At 42.7% G+C, this 27,531-nt stretch overlaps 1 protein-coding gene across 3 annotated transcripts in view; it reads left to right on the forward strand.

The window, feature by feature from the left end:
* The first annotated feature begins 302 nt into the window (after nt 1-302).
* RCAN2 (regulator of calcineurin 2) overlaps nt 303-27,531 on the forward strand; it is a 268,263-nt gene continuing 241,034 nt past the window's right edge. The window contains exon 1 of one of the 3 annotated variants that reach the window (XM_053222718.1): nt 303-477. The gene's annotated coding sequence lies outside the window, so the exon portion shown is untranslated. Of the gene's footprint in view, nt 571-716; nt 922-27,531 lie in introns of those variants that run through there. The other 2 variants (XM_027057625.2, XM_053222717.1) reach the window with 2 other exon arrangements.

Genomic DNA, 27,531 nt, shown 5'->3' on the forward strand with positions numbered 1-27,531 from the left:
CCCGCAGGGGCCGGACTCCCGCGGACCGGCCCGCGCGCTAGGTGTCCAGAGGGTCTTCTTCGCTTCCCGGGCACCCTGAACGGGAAGCGGGGTGTGGGGGAGCCGGGGGCAGGGTGGGAGCCCGGGGAGCCGAGCGGGTGCGGGCCCGGGAAGGGCGCCGGGTCAGGGGGGAGGAGAGGAGAGGAGGCCACACAGGGGCTTTCGGTTTCCTGGGGTCTGATTGGAGGTTGGCCCGATGAGTCGGAGCTGGGGGCGCGCCCATCTCCGCTGGCTCCTGCGAGAGCCGGCGGCTCGGCCCCTCCCCGGAGCCGCTTTGTCCCGGCTGACGGCGGCCGAGGTTGCGGGGAGGAGCGGGCGGGAGGCACGGAGCCGGGGACACACGGACCGCGAGACCGGAGGCGGGGCGCGCCGCGCACGGCCCCACGCCCAGGCCCGCGGGCACCGCGCCCGCCCCCACGCGCTCGCACCGGCGGGCAGGTGAGCAGGCAGCGCCGCGCCCGCAGTCACCGGCCCCGCGGACGCCGGAGCCGCCGCCTCAGCCCCTGCCGGCGCTTCGTGGACGCCCAGCAGGTCGGTTATGTAACCGCGCCGGCCCGCTCGCCCCTGCGCCCGGTCCAGCGGGGACTGCGCGCGGCGCCCCGGCCGTGGCTGAGGGCGCGGCGAGGGGCGGGCGAGCGCGGTGGGGTTCGGGGGCTGGACAGGGGGGCGGCAGCCGCGGACGGAGGGGGGTCTGCTCCGGCTCACAGTCCCCGCGGCGGCCGAGGGGACGGAGGTCTCCCTTGACCCCCCCTCTAGAGGGCGCGGGTCTCTAAGAGCCCCTGCCCCATTCCTAGTGGCCCAAGGGCTCGCCTTCCTAGTAGCAGCAGCAGGTGCACAAGTAGAACAGCGAAGATGACGCCTGTGGCCCCCCTGTGGACTGAGGTTTGGAGAGGGGGTGAGGGCAGGTGGACTGCACTCTGAGGGGAGGAAAAAGAGGGGAGAGAACTAGAAACTCCTTATCAGTGCTCCTAAAAAGTGCTGGAGAGGAGGAAGGTACTTGGAGGCGCAGCGGGCTGGGAATTGTCCTGCCTGGGATTAGTGGGCATGGGTCATCTAAAAATAACTTCAAGTTTGAAAAGTGAAATAGAAGGGAGTGCAGTGTGCTGAGTTTGCCTGCCTGTGGGATGCTTCGCTCTAGAAGTCACCAGAGGGAACAGGCAAATCCCAGCCGCCTGGTCTCACTGGTTTCCAGGGTGTCTCGGTTTGACTTTTAGTTAATGATTTATTCTCCAAGGCACTGCTGTCTTTTTCTTATCCCAGAATGAGTTATAGCAGGGTGCATGCTTTGAATCTTTCCTATTTTCTGCATCATTGGGATAGAGGTGTTCAGTGGACATCTAATGAGTTCGTTACCAGAGCTATTTATTTTTTTATTTTTTTTATTTTTGGTATGATTTTAGTAAAAACAACAGTTTCTGGGCTCCTTTTAACACACAGTCCCACAACTGAAGGTGAACGAAGGCTACGGCCTTCTAGTCCACACTTCTTCCTTCCTTCAGCTAGAATCACATTTAACCTGTCACACAGAGGGTAGGCTTTAGGAAAAGTAGGACATTTAAAAAAAAATGCCACTCAACTTTCTCACATATTACATCAACATCAAAACACAGGACAAATATATCACAGGCACAGGACAACACTTGCTAACTGGCCCTCTCCATTCTGGGGAAGCAGCGAAGTCGGAAAAGCTGAGAAGCTGGAAAGGATCAAGAAGCAGGTCAGCATTGACTGTAGAACAAGGCAGGGGAGCGAGCATTTGGCTGCTTTTCAGGCTGCCCATTGATTTTCTTTAGCCTTGGAGCTATTATCTTAAGTACAATCAGTCATTGCATTGAATTAGTCTAAAATGTGAGTTGCACTTTGCTTTCAAATCCCCTGCAAATCAAATCAGCATTTATTGAGCACCTACTACTCAAGTCCAGTCCACAGAATTTTGTGAGGGAAAAGTGTCCTCAAATAAAGCTACAGGATCCCGGAAGCTTTCAGAATGCCTTGTGTGTGCAGGTCCTGCAGAAGCCAACTAAATCTAGGAGGATGTGGCTCTCCCTCTCCATTGATGAACATTTAACAAGTGTAAGTGGGAACTCGAGAACTTTGCCATTTGCAAGTTCCCATTACACTCTTTTGAAAGCTACTTACGTAATTGTTTGCAGTTAGTTATATATATTACGGAAAGTAGCTTTATTGAGATAGGTTTTGATAGTAACTGAGGTTTAATTTTATTTCTTTGGGTAATTTTATTTCTTTGGGTACCATGCACTCAGTTTAATTTTTTTAAGTATTTATTTGGGGGAGAAAGAGAGAGGGGGGGGAGGGAATGAGAATGAGCGGGGCAGAGGCAGAGAGAGAGGGAGACGCAGAATCTGAAGCAGGCTCCAGGCTCCAAGCTGTCAGCACAGAGCCCGAAGTGAGGCTAGAACTCAGGAACCGCGAGATGACGACCTGACTGAAGTCGGATGCTTAGCCGGCTGAGCCACTGAGGCGCCCCCATCCACTCAGGTTATTTAGCAGTTGTTTGTTAAGCATCTACTGTGGGCCATGTAGGCCCTGTGCCAGGGGATAAAAGAATGAAGCCCAGGCATTTCAGAAATCAATCTAGCAGAAAAGAAGGATAAGAAAATAAGTGATAGTGATCCACATGGTGAATGGCTAGTGGAGATAGGAACAAGTTCATTGGAAGCCCAAAGAAGGAAGGGTGGAGGGAATCTGAAAGAGATTCCAGAAAAGCAGTGCACTTGGACTGCATTCCAGTAGGCAGCAGCAGCTTTTTTTTCTAGAGAAGGGGCCAGGTAGGTGTTCCATATCAAAGGCAAGTTTGTGTTCAAAGAACATTTAGGTCCTCTGAAATGAGGGGGTGGCAGGAGAGTTTGGGGGGTGTTTCAGTGAGCCTGAGATGTGCATACACTCTACTGAGGAGGAGAAACTATGTAGCCTTTTTGAGGAGAAAAGATTTGATCTAATTTGAATTTTGCAAAAGTGACTTTGGAGGTCCTAAATAGGTGGTATCGCAAAGGGGAATGAGCTTAGATTTTAGACCACTGGAGTGATGCAAGCAAAAGAAGAAGAAGAAGAAGAAGAAGAAGAAGAAGAAGAAGAAGAAGGAGAAAAATTAATTGTGCTTGAGCCAGGTAAGATAGAGAAAGAGAAGAGAGATCCTTAGAGAGCCATTTCAGAGGGAGAATTAGTAGTAGTAGGTCACCAAGTGGGTGGTGGTGTGGAAGGAGTTGATGTCTAGATGGATGGTCAGGTTTTTAACTAAGTTAGGAATTAGGCGAGAAGGATTAGATTTGAGAAGGATGAGGAATTTCAACTGAAATCTTTTCCTCTGAGATCAGGAAGAAAACAAGGATGCTCATTTGCCACATAGTGCTGGCAGCCAGAGTAATTAGGCATGAAAAATAAATGAAAGGCATCAAATAAGAAAGGAAGAAGTAAAACTGTCTCTATTTGCAGGTGACATATACATAGAAAGCTCTAGAGACTCCACTAAAAAACTGTTAGCAGTAATAAACAAATTCAGTAAAGTTGCAAATATGAAATCAATAAGCAAAATAAGTTGCATTTCCATAGGCTAAAAACGAAGTATCAGAGAAATTAAAGAAACAATCCCATTTATAATTCTATCAAAAAGAATAAAATACCTAGGAATAAATTTAACCAAGGAGGTGAAAGATGTGTACACTGAAAACATTGATGAAAGAAATTGAAGAAGACACATAAATAGAGAGATAGTCCATGCTCATGGATTGCAAGAATTAAAATTGTGAAAATGTCCATACTACCCAAAGCAATCTACAGATTCCATGCAATCCCTATCAAAATACCAATGGCATTTTTCACAGAAATAGAACAAACAGTCCTAAAATTTGTATGGAACTACAAAAACTCCAAATAGCCAATGCAATCTCAAGAAAGAAGAACAAAGCAGGAGGCATCACACTTTCTGATTTTAAACTATGTTATAGAATTATGGTAACCAAAGCAGCATGGCATAAAAACAAACACATAAATCGGTGGAACAGAATAAAGATCTCAAAAATAAACTCACCTGTATGTGTTCAATTATTTTATGACAAAGGAACCAAAAATATACAATGAAGAAAGGATAGTCTCTGCAATAATGGTGTTGGGAAAATTGGACCACTGTTTTACACCATACACAAAAATTAAGTCAAAGTGGATAAAAGGCTCGAATGTAAGATTTGAAGTCATGGAATTTCTGTAAGAAAATATAGGGGGTAATTTCCTTGACACTGGTCTTGGCAATGATTTCTTGGATTTGTCAACAAAAGCAAAAATAAACAAATGGGACTATATCAAACTAAAAACCTTCTTAATAAGAAAGGAAACCATCAACAAAATGAAAAGGCAACCCAAGGAGTGGGAGAAGCTATTTGTAAATCACTTATCTGATAAGAGTTCATATCCAAAGCATATAAAGAACACATACAACTCAATAACAAGAAAACAAAACAAAACAAAAAAAACCAAACCCCACAAACAATCCAATTAAAAAATGGACAAAGGATCTGAATATACACCTTTTTTCCAAAGAAGACATACAGCTGGCCATTAAGTACATGGAAAAGTGCACAACCTCACTAATTCTCAGAGAAGTGAAAATCAAAACCACAATGAGCTATTACCTTATACCTATTTAGAATGGCTATTATCAAAACAAAACAGAACAAAAAAGCCAAGAGATAAGTATTGGCAGGGATGTGGGAAAAAAGGTAATCCCTGTGCACTGTTGTTGGGAATATAATTGATGGGAATATAAATTGGTGTGGCCACTGTGGAAAACAGTATGGAAGTTCCCCCCAAAATTAAAAGTAGATCTATTATATGATCCAACAATCCTACATCTGGAAATTTATTAGGAAATAAATATAGGAAACAAATTCACTATCCTGAGAAAATATCTTTACCCCCATGTTCATTACAGCATTATTTACAATAGCCAAGAGAGAGAAATAACTCAAGCGTCTGCTGATGAATGAATGGATGAAAGAAAGAAAATATATATATTTTATATATATATAAGAAAATATATGTATTTTTTATATATATAAGAAAATATATGTATTTTATATATAAAATAGAATATTATTTAGCCATAGAAGGAAGAAAACCCTGTCATTTGTAACAACATGGATGGACCTTGAGGGTATCATGCTAATTAAATAAGTCAGAGAAAGATAAGTATCGCGTGATCTGACTTCTATGTGGAATTTAAAACAAACCAAGCTATAGATCTAAGAAACAGGTTTGTGGTCTCCAGAGAGCGGGCAATGGGAGGTGGGCAAAATGGGTGAAGGGGGTCAACAGGTACAAACTTCCAGTTATAAGATAAATAAGCCCTGGGTATGTAATGTATAGTGTGGCGATTATAGTTAATAATCCTGTACCGTATATTTGAAAGTTGCCTAGAGAGTAGATCTTAAAAGTTGTCATCATAAGAAAAAATAGGTGTAACTAACTATGGGAGGTGATGGAAGTTAACTAAACTTATTGTGGCATTCACTCTGCAATATATACAAATACCAAATCATTATGATGTACACCTAAAATAAATATAATACCTGTATTATATACCAATTGTATCTCTGTAAAACTGAGGCAAAAGGGTAGTAAATGGGAAAGAGTGGGTTTGAGAAAGATGGGGAAGTTTGACTTTATTTTTTTTTTTAATTTTTTTTTTAACGTTTATTTATTTTTGAGACAGAGAGAGACAGAGCATGAACAGGGGAGGGGCAGAGAGAGAGGGAGACACAGAATCTGAAACAGGCTCCAGGCTCTGAGCTGTCAGCACAGAGCCTGACCCGGGGCTCGAACTCACAGACCGTGAGATCATGACCTGAGCCGAAGTCGGACGCTTAACCGACCGAGCCACCCAGGCGCCCCTGACTTTAAAGATCAAATGAAAATGCTCAGCAGGCACTTGTATTTTCAAAGGTAATTTCTTTATTCTTGGTGCCAACCTTCTACTCATTTTGCCTTCATTCCTGAGACTGTCTAGGGCTAACTTTAGAGAAGAGGTAGATGAATTTTTTTCAATTAAATTGCTTTAAAGTTTATTTATTTGAGAGAGAAAGAGTGTGCGCGCGCACAAATGGGGCAGGGGCAGAGAGAGAGGGAGGGAGAGAGAGAATCCCCAGCAGGTTCCGCACTGTGAGCGAGGAGACTGATGCAGGTCTTGATGCTGGCTCGGTGCAGGGCTGTATGTAGGGCTCGAACTCATGAACCATGAGATCATGACCTGAGCTGAAGTCCAATGCTCAACTAACTAAGCCACCCAGGTGCCCTGAGGGAGATGAATTTGACTGCACGAAGTTCTTTCTACCTACTTCCCCAAAAGTGAAAGTATGAACTGTCAATTATCTGAAAGAGTGGTGGTAATAACAGTAAAAATAATTTTAATGATAATAACATACCATTTATTGAGAGTTTATCCTGAGCACAGGGAGTTAGAGCTCTATATGAATTATCATATTTGCCCCACATGAAGCAGAGACCATTGTTACTCTCATATAATTGATAAGAAACCCAAGGCAAAGGGAGGGTACCTTGTCTAGGCCGCACAATTAATAAGAGGTACACACAGGCCTTGCCGGCACTCGGAATCACCATGTGAATTAATAACGTTAGAATAAGTCCTATTAGTCTGGAGTGTGTTTTTTACCTTATGTTTGAATATTTGTGGCTGATGCCGTAGAAGAGAACAGGACTCAGTCAGGAATTCTGGCTCTCATCTGGGCTCTACACCTGATTTGTGGTGTGACCTCTGCAAAGTCTCAGCCCCACTTAGGCTTTAGCTATTTTAAATCTGTATATTAATGGGAGAAGAGGTTGACCAGATGATCTCTAGATTCTTGACACTTGGAAGTCCTGCCACCCTGTCTCAGATTTTACCACTAGATTTTACTACTAGAGTCACTGATTTGGGTTAAAATGATGCCTGCCTGGTCACTTTTAGAATAGGACTACTGCTACGACTTTTTCTTTTTTTAATGTTTATTTATTTTTGAGAGAGAGACAGAGCGTGAGTCGACGAGGGGCAGAGAGAGGAGGACACACAGAATCCAAGGCTCCAGGCTCCGAGCTGTCAGCAGAGTCCGTCGCGGGGCTCAAACTTACAAACTGTGAGATCATGACCTGAGCCGAGGTCGGACGCTTAACCGACTGAGCCACCCAGGCGCCCCTACTCCTACTACTTTTCCTCCTTCTCCTCCTCCTCCTTAACTGTATAGTGATTCAGCAGTTCTGTACATTACTCAGTGCTCATGGAAAAGTGTGTTCCTAATCCCCTTGGCCTCTTTCACCCATCCCCCACCTACCTCCCCTCCGGCAACCAAGTTTGTTCTCTATATTTAAGAGTCTGATTTTTGTCTTTCGTTTGTTCATTTGCTTTGTTTCTCAGCTTCCGCGTATGAGTGAAATCATACGGTATTGGTCTTTGACTTATTTCAGTTAGCATAATACCCTCTAGATCATCCATGTTGTTGCAGATGGCAAGGTCTCATTCTTCTTTTATGGCTGGGGAATATTCCATTGTATGTACACCCCATTCTTCTTCATCACTTCGTCTATGGATGGACACCTGGGTTGCTTCCGTATCTTGGCTATTGTAAATAATGATGCAATAAATATAGGGGTGCATATATCTTTTTGAATTAGGGTGTTTTTGTTTTCTTTGGGTAAATACCCAGTAATGGGATTACTGATTCATATGGTATTTCTATTTTTAATGTTTTGGGGAACCTCCATACTGTTTTTCCACCGTGGTTGCACCAAATGCATCCCCACCAACAGTGCACAAGGGTTCCTTTTTCTCCACATCCTAGCCAACCCTTGTTGTTTCTTGTGTTTTTTTTTTAATTTATTTTTAATGTTTATTTAGCTTTGAGAGAGAGAGAGAGAGAGAGAGAGAGAGAGTGGGGGAGGGGCAGAGAGAGAAGGAGACACAGAATCTGAAACAGGCTCCAGGCTCTGAGCTGTCAGCACAGAGCCCGACATGGGGCTCGAACTCACAAACCATGAGATCATGACCTGAGCCAAAGTCAGACGCTTAACCGACTGAGCCACCCAGGTGCCCCTCTTGTGTTTTTTTGTTTCAGCTATTCTGACAGATGTCAGGTGATATCTCACTGTGGTTTTGATTTGCATTTCCCTAATGACGAGTGATGTTGAGCATATTTTCATGTGTCTGTCGGTTATCTGTGTTGTCTAGAATAGAATAGGAGTACTTCTAAAAGGCCTAACTCAAATGATTTGATGTGAACTAGTCTATAGTGGAGGTGCTGACAAGGGTGTCTGATGTGGGGGGCAGCCCAGTTCAGTGAGGGGTAACCTGAATGAGCACTGAAGCAGAGGAATCTCTGTAGTCACTGATCAGTTTCTTTATTTTAGACATGTTCCTTAAATTCTGAGACTTAGCTTGCTCATCTCTGAATAATTGGGGTGATTAATATACGTGTTACAAGACTGTTGTAGGAGGTGAAACAGATCACATAAAGCAGGACTGTATACCAGAGTCCTTCATTGAAGGGGCTCGGTAAATGGGGGTCCTCACCCCTCACGCTCCCCTCCTCCACCCTGGGAACAGACATGCAGTAAAGGGATTATATAGAGTGTTTCTTAGGAAAAGCTCCTACCTCATAGTTTTGGTAAGGGCCACCTCTTCATGAGCATCACTTTTCTATCTTCGAAAGTAGTATAGGGGCACCTGGGAGGCTCAGTCGGTTGAGCTCTTGATTTCAGCTCAGGTCATGATCCCGCGGTTGTGGGATAAAGCCCTGTGTTGGTCTCCAAGCTGAGTGTGGAGCCTGCTTGGGATTCTCTCCCTCTCTCTCTCTCTCTCTCTCTCTCTCTCTCTCTCTCTCTCTCGTCCCAATAAAACTAGGAAAGAAAGAAAGAAAGGGAAAGAAAGAACTCTATATTAAGAATATAAAAACACATAGCACATCAAAAACCTTTCAAGATGTGAATCTCAAAGTGTCCATTAGTAAATAACCCTCTAACATATAAAGAAGTTTCAACATTCTGCAAAGTTTTAGCCTCTTCTTTTGTTACCTCATAAATAGGCCAGGATTACTGTAAAGAAATAGTATGCCTAACCCCATTATTATGGGATTATTATTGTGGCATCAAATATATGGGCGACAGAATGACTTCCTACTCTGTATGTGCTTGTGTGCCTGCTACCTACGCCTTTAAAATATTCACTGACCTCGTGTCTTTTCTCTTATGTTATCAACCACCGGGTGTCATATGTTGTAGTTTAAATTAATTAATCAAGTTGAAGATTTTTTTTTTTTGAGAAGCAGCCTTAAACTCAACTGAAGCTGTTTTTAAGTCCCTTAAAAAGTGTATGATCATGAATGGTACTTTCTAGAAGTTAAAGAAAAGTTTCCAAAAATAGCTCAAACTTCCTGAAGTTCAGAATGCCCACAGAAAACATTTTCTGTAATTAATATGGAAAGGGTCTTACTTTCATATCTGATCTCCCCACGCAAACTCACTTTGAAACAGGGATGAAACATGGGTTTCCTAAGCTTTGGAAAGTGTGCATAAGAAGACATTGTAAAGGGTAACAGTTACTGTTGGACAAAAGAATTGTGTACTTTGAGCGTTGCATCCTAGTTTTTGTCACTTTTGCCTTAGTTCTTTGTGGGAATAATTGCTTTGTTGTTTCATGTACTTAAGAGATGCCTGCTACAAAATATTCTAGGTTCTTTGAGGGCATGGGCCATGTCCTAATACCCCTTTGCGGTGTTGGGGATAAAGCATAAAAAGCCTGGACTTGGCATGAAAAGGCCTGGATCCTCATCCTGGCGTTGTCACTTCCCAGCTATGTAACCTTGAGCTTCCCATTGACCTAGCCGTCATGGGAGCTGGCATTTGTTGAATGCTGCCCTTGTTCCAGACACTGCGCTCAGCACCCTGCGTACGTTATCTCATTTAATCCTTACAACAACTCCACCATGGGGGTATTATCATCACTATTTACAGATGAGCACACCCTGAGGAGCAGGGGGAGCGAGCCACTCAGTATCCATTCTCTGAATTGCTATTTTCTTATCTGTCCAATTAGGAAAAGAACACTTGATCTGCCCACCTTCGAGTCCTGAAGGTGAAATGCTATGAGTCTGTGACTGTGCACTGAAAAATGCGATACCCTGTACAGATGTTAAGGATGACTGACACAGTGGGGGCCTCTCAGGAGATCAGTTATAGTTGGGCCCGGTATAGCCCCAGGTCTGTTTGGTGTATAAAATGCTTTTATAGAATGTATTAAAAAACTGTCTTTCCTTGTCTTGTTTATTGGTGGTTTGTTTATGGTGGCTGTTTTTTTTTTTAAGGGTAACTTACTTGTTGTCAATACCAAGACTTGACCAGCCTGGGCCAGGAGGAGGCTGAGGAGGCCATAGACGTGGGTCCTGCTGGTGAAGGGGGATGGGTGGAGAACCTGATTTACAGACAAGAGGTGACTGCCAGAGAAGTGTTTTAGTACAAACAGAGAAGGCTGAAAGTCAAAGCCAAGGTCGAGAAAGGCATAGGCATGATGTAGAGTACAAGAAATCGTCACCAGGGTTTAAGCATGAACGACTGGTAGGACATGGAATCTGCTCAAGAAGGCCACAAATACCCCCCTCCAGTGTCTGTTGTCTGTCTACTTACCAGGAAAACTAGGCACCCTCTGGCCTGATTTTTTCTTTTCTTTTTTTTTTTTTAATTTTTTTAAACGTTTATTTACTTTTGAGGGAGAGACAGAGCAGGAGTGGGGGAAGGGCAGAGAGAGAGGGAGACACAGAATCCAAATAAGGCTCCAGGCTCTGAGCTGCCAGCACAGAGCCTGATGTGGGGCTCGAACCCACAAACTACAAGATAATGACGTGAGCTGAAGTCGGCCGCCTAACCAACTGAGCCACCCAGGCGCCCCAGCTGATTTTTTAATGGTTTCTTTTTCTTGGACATAGGTGCTTTTTATAAAACTTAAAAAAATTTAAAACAGAATAGTATAAAAAAGAGACAATTAAAATCACATGTATTCTCATGAACAAGTGATAATTACTATTAACATTTTGTTGTTATTTCCTTTCAGGCTTTTGATATGCCTATCTTGTGTAGAATTGGGAATCATACTATGTACAGAATTTTGCATTCTGTGCATTTCACCAAACATTTTAAATAACTGTTTATGCAAAGTCAACAGACTTTGTGAACATTGTTTTCAGTATCTGCAGAGCATTCCCATATATGATTTTACCAAATTCATTTACCTTCTCCCCTACTGTTGGACATTTAGCTGATCCTCAGTTAACCAAGGGTCATGAATAAAGTTTGACAAACATCTTTGGTCATATTTTTGCTACTTTTTGGGTCATTTTCTAGGATAGATTGTTAGAAGTAGAATTACTGGCTCAAATAGATGGACCTCCTGAAGGCTTTCTCTGTGTTTTGACATCGTGTTTCATTATTTTTCCAGGAGGTTGCAGTAATTTAACATTCCCACAAGCAATGCATTAGAATATAGGTCTCACTTCTGTCCTGCTTGTAAGCACCTCTCCGGTGGAAGTAGGGGTGATTGGTATTAGTGCTTTCCTGAGATAACTCTTACTCTGGAAATGCACTTGCTTAACAGTGCTTCAAGGAGGTTGGGATTGTGTGTGTGTGTGTGTGTGTGTGTGTGTGTGTGCGCACACGCGCACGCATATGGGAATTGAGAATGTGTGGATGGGGATCTGGTAGATTTTACGTACATAAGTGTGTATAGGAGAGCTGGCTATAGTGGATTCACTTTTCTCCTGGTGGTTCCATCATCAGGGGCTTGGCATTCGATGCCATGGGCCATGTGGGGCCAGGACACTGACAGCTGTCATTGCAGCCTGTTGAGCCACTGAAGCTGACTTAAACTAAGTGGAATAGGCAACTTCTATTTAAGTGAGAACTGGTTCAGTTTGCCTTTAAATCCTGAAAAATATGCACAGTAAATTTGCATGTGTATTTGCTTTAGTTGGTTTTGACTGGTTCCCCTTCCACTTTGGCAGGGCCTTTGGGCGGGCTTCTGACAGGTATGTCTTTTCACCTTCTTTTGTATAAACAACTAGGATTTTCAATTAGAATCTTCCTAAAAATCACTTAACTGGTTATTATTCTAGAATTTTCATTTCATGATTATTCAGATTAGTCTTTCAAAAAAAGGCTTTGCATTCACTATTAGGCCATTATCAACTGTCTTGATTATATTGACCAGTTATTGAGATATTGAGGTAAACAGCCAATTTGAATCATTTTCCCCCATGACATTTTCTGAAAGACAGGCTAAATTGATGATTTATTTGAAAAATTTTTAATGTTTATTTATTTTTGAGAGAGAGAGAGAGAGAGAGAGCATGCGTGCAAGTGGGGGAGGAGCAGAGAGAGAGGGAGACACAGAATCTGAAGCAGGCTCCAGGCTCCCAGCTGTCAGCTGAGCCTGAAGAGGGGCTGGAACCCACGAGCTGTGAGATTATGACCTGAGCCAAAAGTCAGATGCTTAACCGCTTAACCAACTGAGCCACCCAGGTGCCCCAATATAATTTATTTTTTTGATTTGACTTCTGCAGCTATTAAAGATAAAGGTCTAGTAATGGGGCCTCACTAGAAAAATCAAAGTCCAATTTATACTTCCTTTCAAGGTTTAATAATTTGTCCAGAAAGAAATTATTTATTTGATTACAGGTATCGTATGAATTTTGAAATAGAAGATGGTAAATTCAGATAAATTAATGGTAGTTCAAGCAAAAATTTATATGCTCAAGAGCAAAGTCTCACTTGACAAGACAAGTGAAAGCAAAGTATTAATTCATGAATATGTTAATTTTTTCCTGCTGTGTTGCATTAATGATATTCATTTGATCTTTTATGATGTATGAACAACTGTTTATAAAAAGGCTAAATTTTGGTCAGGGACGATATCTTCAGCAACTGCTATATTATAAATATGTTTATTTGGTATCCTTTATTTTCTCATTTTTCTGTCTCTTGGTGATTTCTGTCTATACACAGCTGTTGTTTAGCATTAAACTTCAAAAATTGACAAGGTGACATTTAGGTGAGGCTCTGAATTGAAGTATTTGCTCGGTCAGATTTTCAAGGCCTACCTTCTGACCTTGTGTCTAAGTGTCACAGCTCATGGAGCCCCATGGGGATTCTTGGCACCCTGGGATATCATGGGTGGGGAGAGGGGATTCCGCATTCTGGTCTACAACTACCCTGGGAGAGCCAATGTGGCTCCGGTGGGCCAGGGAGGTTTTCATGGCCCCCACATGTGTGCAAACCCATTTGGAAAAGTTGCCTCCAGGAAGACGTGAAATAAATGGTGAACCTGGACAGCTCGCCTCGGCTCCCCGAGGATGTTACTCTGATTCAAACCTGTAGCCCCTTCCTCAGGCTCTGTGAAAACTGTTCAGACCATGAAACCAGAAACTGAAGACATTGAGAAATTTAGAATGGCTCTAGATAGGCGCAATCGCGTATTAGTGAAATTATTAATAGCTTACAGTGAGACATGGGACAGTCCACAGTGGTCCTGTGGGAAAACCCAGATGCATGGTTTTTGCCTCTGTGGTGCTCGGCTTTTTCATGCTTCCTGTTATTAACCTAACCAGCTCCCGGGAGGCCACAAGGGCAGGTGCTGTAGGGGTGACACTGTATTACTCATGAAATGGCCTTCAGGGTCTCCAAATGTGGAAATCTCCAAATGTAGCATGGCTCCTCATGAGGTTCTAGTTTTATTCTTTAAAATTGCTTTTTTAAAATCTTACATTTAAGTATGACTATACTTATTGCAAAGGCTCTTGTCTTGGGAGAGAAGGCCCAATCCTGTACCCCGCTTTCGGTGTTTCTTTGCACCTTTAATTTAACCTCTTTCCCCTGGTGTCATCATGTTCTCACAACCATACGTGGCTATTGTCTTACAACTCAAGCCAAGGTGTGATACTGTGAGGACGTTATTTTATCTGAACAAAATTAGAAGTACTTTAATGGATATTCGTGAAAACCAATCCTAGGTATTTTCATAACAGTATACATTTCAAGGGCATTATCCTTTAGGGAAGAACATGCAAAAAATAATAAAGATTAAAGACCTTCACCAACTGGTGTTGGGGGCTGTTTCCAGTGTATCTGGGAGCCCAAAGCGGTGCATAACTCTAAGGGATCCCAACAGCACCCTTCCTGCCCCACCTCCCATCAACCATGAGCTCTCTTTTGAGTTATTCCGTTTCTAGAAGGGTGCTGCTGGAACATGACAGACTCCCTCTGACTTTGTTCAGAAAATTTCCCTTTAGAATCTGTCACGCTCATTCTTCTTCTCAGAAACCCTCATCTCAGGGATCCTCAGGCTTTGAAAAGCTTAAATAATACTTCTTCCTTGCAAAAGAATGGATAAACAAATAAGTAAATATAGAGATAAGCTCCTTCCTATGAAAAAAAGAAGTGATGTTCCAGTGGTAGAATATAAACACTTGGCTAAAAGATAATTTTTTTAATATTAAAAAAAAAAGGAACCTGGTAGTCATTTGAAATCATCTAGATTTAAGAACATCTCCTAGTAATGGGTCATCATCTAGTTTGGTGAGAGATCCTGTCTGAGACAGTAGTTTTCTCTGCCAGATGTTTTTGATTCCATTTTATTTATTTATTTGTTTGTTTGTTTTTAATTAGGCCAGGCCTTTTAGTGCTTTTCCAAAATTATGTCACTTTTTGTTTTTGGGTTCCCACTATTGAGATATTTGCATGCAGCCTTTTCTATATCCTAATCATTGCTTCAGCCATTGATATGCCTCTTTTCTTATGCTAGTGTTGGTGGTGGTTTATTTTTAATATATTAATACCATTATGAGGTTATTCTTCTCATGTTGTAGGGCTTCTGTCAGTCTTATCTGCTGTCAATCACACCACTGTAAATGTTGCCAAATGTGCACATTCCTTTTCCTAATTGCAAATGGACTTTTTTTTTATGGCTACTTATTAATGAACCCCAGGAGACCAATAGTAATCATTGAGACATCGCTGCTCAAAGCCAGATATTATTTGATCAGCTTCCTATTCTGATAAATAATGAACCACTAAGTTGTTTATAATTAAATCAAAGGTCCTTATAATAAATAACAAACGAAGAAACAGTTGCATACAATTTGTAGATATAGAATGTCCTAGAAATGCTTCCCATAATAATAATCAGGATAAGAGCTGTTTTACTAATGAGAACTAATTTAGAGCACATTGCAAACTGTATAAAATTGTAGGTGGACATTCTCCTGTTTCTGCTTCTTGAAATTCTAGTCTTCCTTCAAGTTCCATCTTTTCCAGATTTCCTCAAGCCCTGAGCCCTCAACAGAGCCACTCGTTTTTTGAACCTGTATTTATGGCACATACACAGGCTAATCTTCACATCTCATTCATTCATATATTCATTCATTCATTCATTCATTCATTCATTCACTCATTCATGCCTTCTATGCACTAGGCTTGTGCTAGCCACTGGAGTATGAAAGCCAATAGAACGTAGTCCTTGTCTGTAGAGAAGTTAGAGTCCAGTAGACTTTAAGCTCACTTGTTTACTTACACCTCCTCCAGACGCCAAGTGCCCTGAGGGTGAAGACTGCCTCTGTGCATTCATGCTGTGACACCCCCCCCACCCCCCGGACCTCCACTCCTCACAATGTCACAAAGGCTTGCATGCCGTGGGCACTCAGTCAGTGGTAAAATAAACTGATCATTATATCTATCCTAAATAATTCAGAAGCACAAGAGTAAGCATTCCAACACCTTCCAGTGTCTTTTTGTTCTCCTCACGTAATTGCTAACTCTAAAAACAATTAAGTCCAAAGATAAGGTTGTCTCCTTTCACTTCGTGTGCCAAAAGCCTCTTCAGAAAATGATGTAGTGTCACATCTGTCTTACATACCACAGCACAACTATGATTGGTAGCAGGGTCTGAACTTCCTACAGGCAGACAGAGTAAAGGCTTCTGTCTCAAACTCAAATTATTTTGAAATGTCTCTGCTTCGGTAAGACAGCATGTTCTGTTTGGTAAGACAGCCCTTGTGTGTGTGTGTGTGTGTGTGTGTGTGTGTGTGTGTGTGTGTGTGTAGGGCTTGGGTGTGTGACTCAACAAGAATAATGGTGGCCATTGAGTCCCTGTTAAGCACCAGGCTTTGGGCTAAGCACTTTCCATATGTTACCACACAGAGTCTCTTAACAACCCTGTGAGATAGATTCTATTTTTATCCCTATTTCATCTAGCTGAGAGGACTGAGGCTCAGGGAAGTTGAGGACTTTGCGTAAGGACTTACAGGTAACAAGCGGTAGAGCCAGGAGTCACCAGTGGCCTTTCTACCCCTGCAGCCCTCTGTCCTTGTCCAAGTGGGATTTGTGGAGGTGGTCATGGGGGAGGGGCATAGGACTTCTACACGGTAATGTTTTTCAATTTTGTGGGTTTTTGTTTTTGTTTTTATTCCAGTGATAATCTAAAATAATATTATCCTATTCTGGATCATCCACATGACCATCTAATAGTGAATGGGACTGCCAGTCACCAGAATTGTGATTTTGGTGCCTGAGTTTGTGTTTTTACGTACAGTGAAGTTGGTGGCAATACTACTTTAGTTGCTGTGGGCTGATGGGAATGAGCTGATGGACTTATGTCATTTGCTTTCTGTGACGCCACGTGATGGTGTGGAACACTGGCCCAGTGAGGTTTAGTTTTGTGGAGAATGAAGGAATGTGGGAGGAGAGTCCTACTGCAAGGTGGGTGCTGGAAGCATGTGGAACTCCCAGAACATCCATGTTGCAGTTTTCGGTGTGAGTTGCCGTGAAAATGGAAGATTTCTTTTAGCAAAGCATCGTCGTCTGAATATCGCATCCATGTTGTTAGTTCGAATTTTTTTAAAAACTTCATTTGTATTTGGTTAGAACATTTAGTTGGAGTTTGGTGGTTTTAGAGGAGTGGGAACTATTAAGAACTTAGTTTTATGTTTGTACATATTTAAGTATCATTACAGTAAGAACCACTGAAGTCAAAATTGGGGGGGAGGCAGTATAGATATTTTTTTCCCGAAAAAAAAAATGGTCTGTACATTTTTCAAATCTGAGCAAACTGAATTCCTCTGCACCACGTAATGAAAACTTTCTAAACAATGCTTCTCCACCCGCCAGGGGTCTGGCCTGCCTAAGTCTTTAGGGATGAGGCATTGACATTTCCTTTCAACCTGGAAATAGTATCTGGGAAGGTTAAGGTCTGACTTCAGAAGAAATTCTCCCTTGCTGTGGTTCTCCACTGACTGCCCCTGTCAATCAAAGTGCCTTTATATGCTTCGCCACTCTTTGCCCTGACTCTGAAAGCTGACAGTATGCACATCACCTGTAGTTTATAATTATTTTCTCAGAACCACCAGGAAGATTTGCAACTGCAAGCTAAGACTTGGTACCACTCGCACCTAAACAGAGAAGATAATGACAGTGTATTGAGATTTAAAAGGCTTCTGGTTTGAAAGGCCTTTCATTCTGTCCAAAATTACTACATTCGTTACTTTTTTGGATAAAGAAAAGGAAGGCCCGTTACATGCAGACACTCAGAGAGGTGGTAACATGTAGTTAGCTCTTTAGTATTGCTTCTGATGAATCCCTGGTAAGATTTTGGAGCAGTGCAACAGAGGCCAGTGAGTTCTGATGCAAAGAGAGGAGGGATTAATTTCATAGCACGTGGACATGCAGTCTAGCTTTATGGGCTGAGTGAGGTCTAGGAAGCTGGGAAGTAAAGGCTGGCATCAGAACAATGCCAACTTGGGGGAACTTTGAGGAGCCTTTAGAAGTGAGGGCATGTTTGTGTTCAGTTTACTGTCCTTCTCTTATTTGAAACTTCAATAAAGTTTCCCTATGTTTTTTTTTTAATTTTTAAAAAAATGTTTATTTATTTTTGAGACCGAGACAGAGCATGAGCTGGGGAGGGGCAGAGAGAGAGGGAGACACAAAATCTGAAACAGGCTCCAGGCTCTGAGCTGTCAGCACAGAGCCCGACATGGGGCTCAAACTCACAGACCGTGAGATCATGACCTGAGCCAAAGTTGGAGGCTCAACCGACTGAGCCACCCAGGCGCCCCAGAGTTTCCCTATGTTAATAAAATGTATAGAAAAGTGTCGAACACACTGAAGTGCCCAATCAGTGTTTCTGATCACTGTTCTCACCATCCGTTATCACTCCCTGATATGGTCCAGAGAGAAAGTTCAAAGGTGCAGAGTTGGGAAATCAGAGCAGCTGGGCTTTTGTCCTGGGTTGGCTGTGTTTTCCTCTTGAGAGATGGGGCCTTACCTTAGCCACTTTGGCCTCAGTTTTCTAGGTTATACTAGGAGTGGGGTGGGCAAAATTATCAAAGTTTCTTCCAGTTCTTTCATCCTTTGTATATTCTCATCTTTGCAACAGATTATTATAGCATCCTTCGAACTTGCATTTCACTAATGAGAATGACCATTTGTAATTATTTTTTTAAATGCTCATCTTTAACTGCAGGGCTGTTCTTAGACAGGTGCTATGGAAATTCTTACTTTGGTCATCTCTAATGATAAAGGTATTCAGCAGCTTTCCAGGATATCATTAGGAAGAGCTTGAACGAAAAGTTCATGAAACATTTCCGTATGTTTAGCGCTAGCCATTAAATGGTAGGAGCCGTGGCCATTCCTTTCTCCAGTGTTATTTTTAACTGTACTGCCTTCTGCAAGGGTACTTTCATTGCAAGGATGGCAAGATGGATGGATACTAAATCCCGGCCAAGTCTTCAACTGACCGTGGGGAGAAAAGAATAGCCCTCGTTTTGTAGGAATCATTAACTTTACCTTATTTTTATACCTTATTTTATACCTTATTTTTATGTTGGCAAATCTCTTTTCAGTAGATAATACTTCTATTACTAGGTGACACTTAATCTAGCTTTTATTATGTGCAAGGTGTTAAGACTTTTACCTATAACACGACATTTGATCATTACTGTATCTCTATCCAAATGAAGAGAGTGGGGGCACAAGGAATTTAAATAACTTCCCAAAAGTCACACCGCTGATAAATGGCTCAGTTGGGACTCAAAGCCAAGCAATAAGTGCTCCAACATCTGTGGTTTTAACACCATTTGATGCTATCTTTAACATGTGTTACATAAAAATTTTATGGGCTCAATTTTATGATTTTTATGAATTTAGCTTTAAAGAGCTCACCAATAATTTTACCCTAAAAAGGACTGCTGCTCGGACTTTTTTGCCCCTGCTTTCCCATTTTTTACTTTTTACGCTAGTAAATAAGCTGCTGGGACCCCGTAGAGTACTTGCAACATTAAGTTCTAGAGTTGGGGAGGGGAGGAGGGAGGATTCTACAGAAGTAGAGATGCTGCTGAGCGCTTACAGTAGCCAAGGCCTTCTTTGGCTTTCTTCCTGTTTAGGACCTTCATGGCTTCAGTGGCACAGAAGCCTGCACTGATCGCTCAGTCAATACATACATATTGACTGCATAACCGGGGTAAAGCAAGGAGCTGAAACCAAAGGACCTTCCCCCTCTAGGAGCCTTACAACCTGAGTCCTGCCGCCATGTTTTGTGCTTCACCATTGTGTCTACCGTGCCTGAGCGCCTTGCATTACAAGAAGCTCTCGTGAAATATTATTGAAATTTGGGGATTGATTAGATGACTGTGGATAGCATTATAATCATGTTATCACTAATATTCACTGGATTGTTTTCTACCTAATCCCCAAAATAATCTTTCATACACTTTATGTGGATCATGTATTTTACTTGCATGCCACGTATGTGCCAAAGCACAAAATATGTGTACATTTTTCTCATTATTTTGGCCTGGTGAGATAGAAAGAATGGTAGACCTCCATTCTAGTCCTGACTCTGCTCTTCCAGCTGTGAGACATTGGGCAAGTCATCTCACTGCTCTGAGCCTGAGTTTTCTACTCTGTAAAATGGGAATTGTGATAACTGCCGTGTGACCACATAAGGTTGCGTTGGAGGGTCGGATGGGTTTGGTGATGGCAGATGAAAAGCGTTAGTATTTTCAGCCTCACCCACTAGTGCTCGCTATCCAGTCCTCACTCCTTAATGGTGTCACTTCGTCCATCTGCATATTTTTTCTCTGGTTTCAAATTTTAAGAAGAAGTTCATGAGAATACCTGTTAGATTAACACTGAAAAGATAAGAGAGAGAGAAGACCCTTTCTGGTGACTCGTGACATCCCCATTTGACTCTGAAAGCTAGGATACCACAGATCTCGGTTGTTCACTTCGCTTTGTTTTGTTCATCGGGAGCCTGGTGGACCCTCAATGTTTGTCTGTTGAATGAATCAGCATAACTCTTGAGCCCCGGTGTTAGCTCACAGAATCAAATAGCCATCCTGCTCTGCACGAGAGCAAATGTAGCAGTCATCATGAGACGCTGGAGAGTACGGCATTTCAACAACTTTGTGTTCCTGTAATTCAGAAACTAACCAGAGTGGAGGGAGAGAAGTGATTATAGCAAAATAAATATCAAGTTGAAATAAGTAAAGACTGGCTTAATTCTACTTGTTTTGCCTGTTTGAAGACAAGCATAGCCTTGAAAATCATCCTTAACTTCCCTTCTGGTAGATTGACCCTGGAGAAGTAACGTGGGAATAGCCAGTTTCCCAGAGATGTGCTCTCATCTCCTTTAAAAAAAAAAGACACCGCTACCCAACCTCAATGGACTTAACAATACACTGCCTGCCTGAAGTTAAAAACAGGCCACTAATCTTTACTGTCAAGAAATTAGCCGGGGTGGGGGGGGGGGGGGAACATGACTTTTAAGTTACCAGAAGCGTGCTCAAATGAGTGCTTTTTTGAAAAATGGCCAAGGGATGCTTCTATGACATCCTGTCCATGCTGGCTCTTGACTTCTGTGGAAATAGTAGAAGGTAACATGTGGCTGTTACAGGGTTTCTCTTTAACTAATAGTCAAGAGTCCTTAAAAAGGGTCCTCAGTCATGTGCAGAATGACCTCACCTCCAGCCTGATTTCTAGGTGACCGGTTACTAACAAGTGGTTATGGACCTCCCTCTAAGACTTGTGCTAGCTGCTGGGGGTGAAATGTGGGCCCAAACTGTTCGTTCCGTGGTCAGATGTGGTGTCTCCCAGTGGGAATGTGGAGTGAAGGAGAGGTAAAACAGCTGTCAGATCTAAACTGGTTGGGGATTAATGATGCCAGGCCAAAGGGGATATGCTAAAGTCAAGAGGAGCACTGTATTCTTAGGCAGGTTTTGATGTTACTTAACCCTGAACAACAAAGATGCTTATAGGGTTTTCTGAGGATTTTTTTTTAAAAATTGCTTTAACATCAACTTCAGTGAAATAAAGGATTTTCAGATATTTACCTGGACCAAGAAGAAACATTTCCAGAGCTTCTGGGCGATTCTTACGCAGAGAAATAGGACAATCATTTTAATCTGGTATTTGTCAGCAGTTGAACAACACACCTAAATAAATCCTTGGAAATCCCCAACAGGGCCTAAAAGAATGCCCTGCTTTACAAAACAAAACAAAACAAAACAAAACACACACAGTATAGTATTCAAAGAGTAAGACTTGCACCTGGGTGGCTCAGGAGGTTAAACGTCTGACTCTTGATTTTGGCTCAGGTCATGATCTCATGGTTAGTGGATTTGAGTCCCGTGTCGGGCTCCGTGCTGATGGCTCAGAGCCAGTTGGGATTGTCTCTCGCCCTCTCTCTCTGCTCCTCCCCTGCTCATGCTGTTTCTCTCTCTCTCTCTCTCTCTCTCTTGCCCTCGCTCTCTCTCTCTCTCTCTCTCAAATATATAAATAAATAAAAGGAAAACAGTAAGACAGATCTGCTCACCTAGAGAAAAATAAGGCTTGACTTTGTCCTAAGGATACAGTGGGGCTTCGGCATATTTGCCATATCATTTCTTGAAAGAAAATTCTATACCTTCTACTGCTTGTTTTTCTTTCCCAGCTACTCCTTTATTTATCTTTTGTTCTTCTTTTTTGTAGCTTTCCTTTTTTAAAAAAAATTTTTTTTAACGTTTATTTATTTTTGAGACAGAGAGAGACACAGCATGAATGGGGGAGGGTCAGAGAGAGGGAGACACAGAATCTGAAACAGGCTCCAGGCTCTGAGCTGTCAGCACAGAGCCCGACGTGGGGCTCGAACTCACGGACCGTGAGATCATGACCGGAGCTGAAGTCGGACGCTCAACCGACTGAGCCACCCAGGCGCTCCCGTAGCTTTCCTTTTAAAGGTCATGGTGCCCTTAATCTGGAAATCAAGGTTGTATCTTAGTCTTTAACTTCCCCAGTTTGTATGTAGCATGAATGCCATTGACCATTCTTCCTTTCCTGAAACCCTTTCCCTTTGCCTCTGTGAGGTTTCTTTCTTTTTTTTTTTTTAATTGTCCTGATTCCCCACCTTTTCAATCTCCACCCGTTTCTTGCTTTTCAAATCTACCATCACTTACTTTATTAGTCAGCTCAGGCTGCCAAAACAAAATACCGTAGACTGAGTGGCTCAAACAATAGAAGTTTATTTCTCACAGTTTGGAAGGCTGAGAAGTCCAAGATTAAGGTGATGCCTTGTTCTGTTCTTGGTGAGAGCTCTCTTCCTGGCTTGCAGACAGCTGCCTTCTCGCTGTGTCCTTCCATGACCTCTTCTTTGTGCTGTGTGGAGAGCAAGAGAGAGCAAAAGAGAGAAAAATCTTTCTCTTCCTGTTCTTAAAAGATCACCAGTCCTATCAGATTAGTGGCTCATCCTTATGACCTCACTTACCTTTAATTTTCTTCTAGAGGGCCCTTCTATCAATATGGTCCCATATTGGGGACCAGGCATCAATATATGAATGGGGGGCATGATTCAGTCCATAGCATTCCATCCCTTGCCCCAATATTGATATTCTTCTCACATGCAAAGCACACTCACTCCACCTCCATAACCCCAAAGCCTAAACTTGTTGCAGCATCAACTCTAAAGTCTAAAATGCAAACTCACGTCTGGATCAGATATGGGTGAACCTGGAAGTCAGATCATCCTGAGGCAGAATTCCTCCCCAGCTGTGAACCTGTGAAGCCAGACAAGTTCTGTGTTTCTAAAATACAATGGTAGGACAGGGATAGATTAAACATTCCCATTGCAAAAGGGAGAAATCAGAAGAAAAAAAGAGATGATGGGTCCCAAACAAGTCTAAAACCTAGCAAGGCAATGATCTTCTTCAGTCTGATGTTCTGCCCTGCAGGTCCATTGGGGTGGTAAAGCCACCCCCATGGCTCTGTGGATGGCCCTGTCCCTTTGGCTCCATGGAGTGCCACCCCAAAGCTCTCTAGGAGGGCTGCCCCCAGCTGGCTCTGTGCAGGGGCCCAGCCCTCTGAAGCCAAGGAGGAAGCAGCCTTGCCCTTGGGCCAAAGGTGGGAGTGGCAACCCTGTGATTTCTGAATCATCTTTGGGGTCTGTCTGCCCTTTTCTAGAAGGATAAAGCCTGTTCATTCCATTCATGATTATTTATATATTCTCTGTAAAGATGGAAGCTTTCTTTCTAGCTCCCTTCTTTTCTTTCTAGCTGTCACCAGAATTACCTTCAACACCCATATTTCCACCAAGAGGCCATTCATGGCAGTCACACTTTTTCTAGCACGCACCTTGAAACTCTTCCAGCCTTTACCATCACCCGGTTCCACAGCCACTGTCATATTTTTATGTATTCGTTATAGCAGCACCCCATTCTCAGTACCAAATTTTATATTAGCCTACTTGGATTGCCATAACAAAATACCATGGTCTGAGTAGCTTAAACAAAAGGAATTTATTTCTGAGCATCTTGGAGGCTGAGAAGTCCAAGACCAAGGTGTCGGCCCATTGGTGCCTGGTGAGGACTCTCTTCCTGACTTGCAGACAGCTGCCTTCTTGTTGTGTTCTTGCATAATCTCTTCTTTGTGTGTGCACTGTGTGGGGGCAGGGGTGTGTGTGAGTGTGTGTGTGTGTGCGTGCACACGCACGTTCTTCTTCTTCTTACAAAACCAGGAATCCTGTCAGGTTAGGGCCCCGCCTTTATGACTTCATTTAAGCTGTATCTCCTAAAGGTCCCATCTCCTGGGGTTTAGGGCTTACTGTATGAATTGGAGAGGAGGGAGCACAATTTAGTCCCTAGCACTGCTTGCACAACCCTACTGATAGCTTCTTAGGAGGACTTCCAACCATATAACCCTCTCACCCTTAGCTGAGTTGCTTGGGAATTTTGTTAAAATGAATTTCTGATGATAACACTCTGCTGCTTCAACAACACTTCCTACCACTGGCTTTTACCAATCAGCTAGAAGCACATTTTATGTCTGAAATGTACATGACAAGATGGCCTCACCCCTTCTCTCCCATGCTTCAGTCTAGACTCCTATAGTTTTCTGAATATTCCCAGAGCTCTCCCTCTTCCATCAATTTGCTCAGGATTTTCCCTCAGCCTGGAGTGTTCTCCATCTCTTCCCACTCTCCTTCCCCTGCCCTTTCTCTAAATGTCTGCTGCCTCCTCACCATCTATTCCCCAATATGCCTGCTTCTATAGGATTTTCTGATTCCCTGACTCCAGTTGGGTCCCTTCCTCCTTGGGATCCCCGGGGCACTGCCTATTCCTCTCTTCTTATACTCACCTCATCCTCATCACTCCCTCCATCCTAGGTCTGGGTGTCCCTGTGGAATCACGGTGCCTCTCCTTTACCACCTGCTCAGGAGTGGAACAGAGAGACCCACTCTGAATCATCTAAGAGGCATCACGGTAGTTTGGACACAATAGAGTCTCAATACATAATCCTAAAGGAAGCATGTGCAAGGTCGTATGTAATAGTCAAATGTTGAAATTGTATCTCTGTTTTATAAATTCCTTCTCATTCTTTTCATGAGAAGGTATGGAAAAAGTGCCCGTAAAGATGGAATTACAAAAGAAAATGGTTTCCTCCCCATGGATATCTTAAATAAATTTTTCAGACCTGAATGGTTGAACTGGCAGTCTTTCATTATCTCCTATAAAAGTATTTCAGTGATTGATCTGACAATTATTAGGTTAAAAAATATTCCAAGTTAGTTTTAGATAGCAACTACTGAGGCCATACGCTGGCTGAGCCTCCGTTTTACTAGCCCTGCTATTGATGTGCAGTGTATTCTCTTGTGATTAATACTCATTGTCTGGTGGTGGTGTGGATGAGTCCAGACCATTAGCATTCTGAGATTTTATTGGTGACTTATAAATGATGGTTTATCATTAAAAAAATAAAGATAAGAAAAAAATAGCCCAGGCAGCCAGTTAATTCAGTTCACTAGACATTGATTGAGTGCCTGTTGTATGCTGGCTATTGAGATATAAGGCTGTGTGTGTGTGTGTGTGTGTGTGTGTGTGTGTGTGTAATATAAGCCTTGCTATTGAGAAGTTTTAGAGTCGGGTCATAATTCATCATCATGGAGAATCAAACTGTACCATAACACATTGCATATAGCAGAAGAAAGCATGGATATGCTCTAGGAGTTTCCAAATTAGTGAGAGAACCCATAAATGTATATATACATTGAAATATGGTTTATAGCAACGGAAAAGCATGAATGCATATAACAAATCAAATTGTCCTCAAACATGACTCCTAATTGTTCAGAGCTGTAGAGCCTAGGGGAAATCACATTGTCATTTAAGCAAAGAAACATGATCATCTGAAAACTACAGATTTGAAGTTGAAGCTTACACTCTTAGGTGGTGTGGCCCTGATGCCAGTCCTGTGAAAACTTTCCTTCTCTCTGGGCTCTCAAAAGCCACCTGAAGTCGTTCTACTCTGGGTGTAAATACTCATATCTTACTACTTTAGAGAAGTCTTGATGTTCCTGTACCTTTCTTCTCAGATTGATTGGCTTAACTCATTTGGAAGAATCCTCTGGATCCCTCCTTTCAAGGAGACTAATGTGCCTTGGACTGGGCACCAAGGTTAAGTTTTGATTTCCCCATTCATTTGAGAAATTCTAGGGTTTCCCAACTAAGTATTAGACCCTATGCTAAACTCAAAGGGATGCTGTGAGATATAGCCCAGCATTTTCAGACTTCATTGGAAAGAAGGCAATGAAACAGTTACAGAGCAGCAAGATAATGGCTATTATGGAAAAATACAACATGCTGGGGAATTTATCTTGGAGTTAAAAATTTTCAGTGGCCTATTTGTTGCCTGGCTGAGTACTAGGGAGGGAGAGGATGGGTCATAGAGAGATAAGACAAGGATTAAAATAAAACAAGAGCTACAAAAGGACTATCCCTGTACTTAGTTGTGGTTGGGTATCTAAAATATAGCTGCATGTTACAGAATGTTGCTGTTAAAAGGAAGTCCCCATATAGCCACCTTTAGAATTTATTTGTGTGCTTTTGTGTTAGGAGACATCTGCCACCTTTTAAATGTAGGTTTCTGTTGGGTTGTTTGGAATTTGAAATGTATTTTCTCAGAGAAACATCAGAAATTATGACAAGATCCCCCAGGCTGGCAAAAGGCTGTTATATGCCTGATGTACTTGATATAAAATACCAGCTTTTTGGTTTGAGGGATCTTAGAAACTGTTTATGTCGCTGCAGGAAAATGTTCAGAACTCCATGTTGGAATACAAGCAAGAGAGCTTTTTCCTCTGTAGCTTTCATGGGGACAGCAAGATTTCCTTTCTCCTGCCCCCTCTCCTTACTATGCAATGTGAGAGGGATTCTACTAGTCCGGGGCCATGGGACTTGGGATTGGTACTCTAGTAGAGGCAGGGACTGGTATGTGATGAGAAGTGTGTATGCATGTTGTTGATTGTTGAAGAAGGTTCTCAGCACTATTTTAAGCGCTTTACCTGTGTCGTCTCATCAGATCCTTACAACATGCCCAGGAGATGCTACCATTGTTATTCCCGTAAGATGCTGGTATATTCCATCCTTGCTTTCTTGGTCTGTTCTCCAAAGAGCAGCCAGATAGATTCTTTTTAAATGTAAGTCAATTCACGAACTCCTTTATTCAAAATCGTGCCGTGGCTTCCCATCTCAGAGTAGAAAGCCAAGTCCTCTCCAAGGGCTGAGGGGTCCTGTTACATATCTTGGCCTCCTTCTTTCCCTCTGGACTCATTTCCTACCATCCTCCCTTCCGCACCATACTGCAGCCACAGAAGCCTGCCAGCTGTTCCCCAGACACACCAAGATCCTCCCGCTTATGGGCCTTTGCCGGACGGGTCCTTCTTCCAGATATCAACACGGCTCACCCACTTCCTTCTTTCTCAGAGACATATTCCAGATATCACTATAGAAAATATATGAGGGGAACCTGGGTGGCTCAGTCAGTTAAGCGTCCGACTCTTGATTTTAGTTCAGGTCATGATCTTACGGTTCGTGAGATTGAGCCCCGAGTGGGGCTCAATGCTGACAGCACGGAGCCTGCTTGGGATTCTGTCTC

Source organism: Acinonyx jubatus, chromosome B2 (assembly GCF_027475565.1).
Source record: "Acinonyx jubatus isolate Ajub_Pintada_27869175 chromosome B2, VMU_Ajub_asm_v1.0, whole genome shotgun sequence".
NCBI classification, from domain to species: domain Eukaryota; kingdom Metazoa; phylum Chordata; class Mammalia; order Carnivora; family Felidae; genus Acinonyx; species Acinonyx jubatus.